At 40.3% G+C, this 6,128-nt stretch overlaps 1 non-coding gene across 1 annotated transcript; it reads right to left on the reverse strand.

Annotated features, from left to right (window-relative positions):
- Positions 1-335: 335 nt before the first annotated feature.
- On the reverse strand, positions 336-441 carry LOC138153377 (U6 spliceosomal RNA). Its single transcript, XR_011166358.1, has one exon. It is a non-coding gene; the product is annotated as a U6 spliceosomal RNA (small nuclear RNA).
- Between the last annotated feature and the right edge of the window lie 5,687 nt (positions 442-6,128).

Raw genomic sequence — 6,128 nt, forward strand, 5'->3', positions numbered from 1 at the left:
CTTATCTCTCTTTTGATACTCTTCTTTCCCTCAATATATCATTTTTTTTTCTTTTTGGAGGGGGGAAGGCAGGGCAATTGGGGCAGCTAGGTGGCACAGTGAATAAATGTTAAGGGTCTGAGGCTGGATTTGAACTCAGGTCCTCCTGACTCCAGGGCTGGTGCTCTATTCACTGTGCCACCTAGCTGTCCCAATATAGCATTTTTTAAAAACTCTTTTACTGTCCTTAGCTTTCTTGCCAATACAAGTAAAATTATTCTTTCAAGACTGCAAAATCCTTTTGGATTCATCTCATTATCTTCCCTTGCAATGCCCTTGTACTACTGCAGAGCTTAAAAAAAGGGGGAACACTTAAATTTACATGTGCCATCATTGCATATGGTCATGCAAATCTTCTATGCATCATAACAGTTTTAGTATATATGCTGCCAAAATGAGCACTGAACATGTCTTAAAAAAATGTTAAGTTGGTAGAATTCTATGTGCAACCACATAGAATTCTTTAACGATTCTTTTTTTTTCTGCTCACTAGAGTAGTTTCTCTGTCTTCAAAATTTTTTTCTTGAGAATTTTCTGTCCCTCTTGAGAATTTAGTCCATGGGATTCTACCTAGCCTTTCCTGAAAGTCAAAAAGACTTGGGTCTGAACCCTGCTCCATCACTCGGGATCTTGTCTGTGACTCTGAGTCTTAGCTTTCTGGGTAGTTGGTGGTGTTGGTTGTTGGGATTTGTTTTTGTTTTGTGGGAGTGTATGTGTTTTACCAGACCTATAACTTTACTAAGGAAGTCTTGGTGAAGAGATTCCCTCTGGAACTGCAGTGAAAGTTGTCACCTTCTCTGAAATATACAAATTTAGAACAAGGATTCTTAACCTTTTTTGTGTCATGGACCTCTTTGGCAGTCAGGTGAAGCCAATGGACCACTCCTCAGAATAATGGTTTTTAAATGCATAAACTACATGAGATTACAACAGGAACGAAATACATTTAAATAAAGTTACCAAAGCAAAATTTTTTTTAAAGTTCTGGTAACTCAATTAAGAAAAACCCCTGTCAGGGGCGGAGTCAAGATGGAGGAGTAGAAGCAGGACCTCCCCGCTGTTCCAGCTTCCACCTTCCCCAATCCATGTAAAAAGGGGACTCTAAACAAACTTTGGAACTGCAGAACCCACAAAATAACACAGAGAAGCTAACCTCCTGCTGAGTACAGCCCAGCAGGCTGGCAGGAATTGGTCAGCACAGTGCTCTGGAGCCAAGCCCAGCCCCACACCGAGGCTTTAGCCCCAGGGCAGGCCTGACCAGCGGCCAGTCGGAGGGACCCCAGATTAACAGCATCTGTGGCCATTTACAGATTTATCAACACATAGATGCAAAGGACAAAAGTGAGAGGTCAGTGCAGTCTGGACTTTGGGACCCAGTAAGTGGGAGTGCATGGCTTGAAGCTGCTGAGAAGCCGGCACAGCCAGCTAGTACCACGTGGCAGCTTCAGCTCCTGGCCTGCAGAATATAGGGGGACCAAGCACCAGTCTGAGGGGTAATTGCTCTTGCTTTAACCTGCTTGGATCTGGACTGCAGTCTAGGGTGGAGGTCCTGGGGTGTGTGTCCAGCTTGCCAGAGTGTGTGGAGACCTCAGAGAGGGCACCCAACTAATACTTTCAGCAGCTGAGAAAACCCCAGCATTTGTGACAAAAGCTCCCCTGTCTGGTGGCAGAGTCCTACTGTGGCAAAAAGCCCAGGGGTCAAGTGACTGAGGGACGACATGACCAGGCAAAGGAAACAAAGCAGACAGAAGATTCCAACATTACACTCCTACTTTGGGGACAAAAAGGAGCAAAGCATGGAACAGGAGGAAGACAGTGAAGTCCGAACTCCTGCAACAAAAGCTTCAAAGGAAAATATGAGCTGGTTACAGGCCATAGAGGACCTTAAGAAGCAGATAAGAGAAGTGGAGAAAAAATTGGGAAGAGAAATGAGAACAATGCAAGAAAATTATGAAATGAGAGTCAACAGCCTGACTGAGGAAAATCATACCTTAAAAAATAGACTAACTCAAATGGCAAAAGAGGGTCAAAAAGGCGATGAGGTGAAGAATGCCTTAAAAAGCCGAATTTGCCAGATGGAAAAAGAATCTCAAAAGCTCACTGAGAATAATCATTGCTTCAGAATTAGATTGGAGCAAATGGAAGCTAATAACTTTATGAGAAATCAAGATGCTGTTAAACAGATCCAAACAAATGAAAGAATAGAAGGCAATGTGCAATATCTCATGGGAAAAACCACTGACCTGGAAAATAGATTCAGGAGAGATAATTTAAATTATTGGACTACCTGAAAGCCATGATCAAAGTAAGAACCTACAAATCATCCTCCAGGAAGTTCTCAAAGAAAACTGCCCTGATGTTTTAGAAGCAGAGGGCAAAATAGAGGTTGAAAGAATCCACCAATCACCTCCTGAAAAAGATCCCAAAAAGAAAACTCCTAGGAATATTATAGCCAGGTTCCAGAATTCAGATTAAGGAGAGAATATTACAAGCAGCCAAGAAGAAAAAATTTGAATATGGTGGAAACACAATCAGGATAACCCAGGATCTGGCAGCTTCTACAATGAGGGACCGAAGGGCTTAGAATATGATATTCTGGAGGGCAAAGGAGCTGGGATTAAAAGCAAGAGTCACCTACCCAAAAACTGAGTATCATGTTTCAGGGGAAAATATGGTCATTCAGTGGAATAGAGGACTTTCAAGCATTCTTGCTGAAAAAAACAGAGTTGAATAGAAAATCTGACATTCAGATATACAAGAAGCAAAAGTAGCATGAGAAGGTAAACAGGGAAAAGAAATCATAAGGAACTTGTCAAAGTTGAACTATTAACATTCCTACATGGAAAAACAATAATTGTACCTTATGAAAATTTTCTCAGTAGTTGAAGGGAATAGAAATATATATATGAGGGTATATGAGCATATGAATACATATGTGAATGTGTGTATGTATGTTTACAGGTATACATAGATAGAGGGCACAGGACCAATTTAACAGGAAGGGACAATACTTAAAAGGTGAAATTAAGAGGTGAGAGGAATGTAATGAGAGGAGATGGGGAGAGACAGAATGGGGTAAACTATCTCATATAGAAAAGGCAAAGGGAAATGGTTACAATGGAGGGGAAGAATAGGAAGGCAAAAGGGAATGGGTCAACCTTATTCCCACTGAATATGGCTTGAGGAGGGAATGAAATACACACTAAATAGGGTATCTCACCCTACAGGAGAGTAGGGGGGAAGGGGATGAGAGGGGGGATGATGGAAGGGAGGGAAAGTTGGTGGGGAGGGAAGTTGGAAGCACCCACTTTTGAAAAGGGACGGGATCAAAGTAGAAAACAGAACAAGTGGGAGGTGGGATAGGAGGGAGGGAAATATAGTCAGTCTTTTACAATATATCTACTATGTTATTGTTTTGTATTAGCCACACATATACAACCTATACTGAACTGCTTATCTTCCCAGTAAGGGTGGGTGACAAGGGAGGAAGGGAATGAATCTGGAATTCAAAGTTTTAAAATCAAATACTCAAATATATACTATTATTAATGCTATTTTACATGTAATTGAGAAATAAGATATACAGGCACTGGGGCATAGAGATCCACTGGAAAAGTCAAAAGGGGTATGGGAGAAAATATGGGAGAGAGCAGACTGGAGGAGGGGATATCCTGTGGGGCTGCTATTTTGGGGCACTGGGTAGGGGAGAAATGGGGAGAAAATTTGTAACTCAAAATCTGGCGGAAATGAATGATGTAAATCAGAAATTAATAAAGCATTTAAAAAAAAAAACACCCCTGTCTTACAGTATGCTGTAGGAATTCAACTCCAGTATACTAATATTTCAGCCTTGATTTATTCATCAGGTACATTAAAAAGTCTAACCTCGGGGCTGCTAGGTGGTGCATTGAATAGAGCACTGGCCCTGGAGTCAGGAGGACCCGAGTTCAAATCTGACCTCAAACACTTGACACACTTACTCGCCATATGACTTTGGGCAAGTCACTTAGCCCCAATTGCCCTCCAAAAAGCAAAAACAAACAAAGGAACTATACATATGTTACAAAGTTTTGTTTTTTCTTTTTTTCCCAATTAGGGAAGGGAACAGGAGAAAAAATAGATTTGTGATCATTGAAATAAAAATTAAACTAAAAAAAAAACAAACCTACCTATACCTCCAAACTCAATTCTGGCACCAGTTCAGAACAAAATTTTTCTAAAGGAAATTAGATTTTTGCCTTAACACTCACAAAACTGTCATAGGCTTGCCTAAGGGTCTTTGGATGTGTATCTTCTAAATATTAGTTATTCAACACTTACTCATTAGTGTTTAAGAGGTCTCTCCCAGTTGGACTGACAGTACTTACTACTTTTGGCAAATGATAAAAAATGAATCATTTACTGTTGTTATGAAAAAACATGAATCCAGGGCTTTTCAGTCAACAGTGAGTCAAGATTTATTAAGTGCTTACTAGTTAGTGACAGGCACTGTAAGTATTTTATCTATCTAGCTGCTACACAGTGTAGTAGAGAGGGCTGGATCTGGAGTCAGGAAAACCTGAGTTCAAGTCCTCCCTACAACACCTATTAGCTATGTGACCCTAAGTCAATTAACCTCTGTCTCAAGTTTCCTCACATGTAAAATGGTGGTAATAACAGCACCTACCTCTCTGGGTTGTTGTGGGGATAAAAAACAATTACATTTGTAAAGTGCTTTGCAAACCTTAAATGGATAATAAATGCTAGTTATTATTATTGTTAAAGGCAAAATAACAGTTCCCGCTCTCGAGATCACAACCTAATAGGGCAGGAAACATGCAAACAACTGGGCACAAACAAGATATTAACAGGATAAACTGAGAATAATCAATGTTAAAAAAAAAACTGGAAGACCTAATAAGAATTAGGTAGTGGCTTAAAAGTTTAACAGCATAAACAACCTAAGTGGTCTACTTCTTTTCTTTGGTTTTCACAGCTCTCCATTTGTCAGGAGATTTGACACGTTTCCTATATTCTCTTCACCTGACAGCACAGAGAATAGCAGATACTACTGGGATTTCCAAAAGAGGGCAATGTGGTCAACAAAGACTTCATGTCCAAATGCAATTCTTCTGGTATGATGCTTTTTGAGAGCTATTTCTATAAGACCAGTTTAGAGCATGATCTGCCCAGTCAAGCTATTAGTAATCAGGTATTGAACAGAATCTTGGTAATCTCCATGATTATTCTGGAACCTAAATCCAGCAAGGTATGAGCCCTTCTGGAATTATCAAAATTTGCCTAATCACTGACTGGGGCATATGGTGGCTTGTGAGAGAGAGGATTCAAGAGTAAGGGATTGTGTTTTAGTTCCCAGAACTGAAGTGTACCTCCCCTCCCCCCACCCCAATTGTTAGGAACCAGTGAACAGTGTACCAGTTCCACTTGCCCACTTAACAATGGGTAGCTTTTATAAATGGATATTTACTTCAAAGATATAGCAAAAACAAAAATTTCCCCCGATACCTAGGGGAGCATACTTTCTCCTTTATACTACCTTGGTTTCTGGGGGAAATGAGCTCAACTTAGTTCCTACATAGCATATCTCCCATCAATTTGGGGTCCAAAGGCTTCTGCTTGATGAGTTATCTCAGCTATGGCTGGGCTGGTATCTTGGAAGGCTACTACCATACATCATTCCTTATTCCTCATGGTATTGATTCTGCCCTGCCTGCAGATCTATACTCTGTAATGCCACAACACTGAGAGAGAAAACAATTAATGGAAAAGTTTAAAATCACAGTTGATTTTCAACTCTAAATGTTTGCTTCATTACCTTAAAAGAAAAAGCAACTAATATACATTTCTACCTTCTGCCTTCCTTCTTCTTTTCTAAATATCTTAAATTTTTTTTCTTTGTAACCTTGGATTTCAGATCCCTCTGCCATGTAATACGTGAACTTTTGGTCTGTTCTGACCACTCCCACCCTTGAATTTCAAGTGATTCTGGATGACATCAAGAGTAGACTATCATGGAACACCAGTTTTCCCAGTTAATCTTGGCAGGATGCTTATGTCAGGCTGCCAAGTTGTGTGATCTCATCACACAT

Source organism: Petaurus breviceps, unplaced genomic scaffold (assembly GCF_028583685.1).
Source record: "Petaurus breviceps papuanus isolate PSGF00001 unplaced genomic scaffold, PetGlider_PUasm1.0 90977, whole genome shotgun sequence".
Classification (NCBI taxonomy): Eukaryota; Metazoa; Chordata; class Mammalia; order Diprotodontia; family Petauridae; genus Petaurus; species Petaurus breviceps.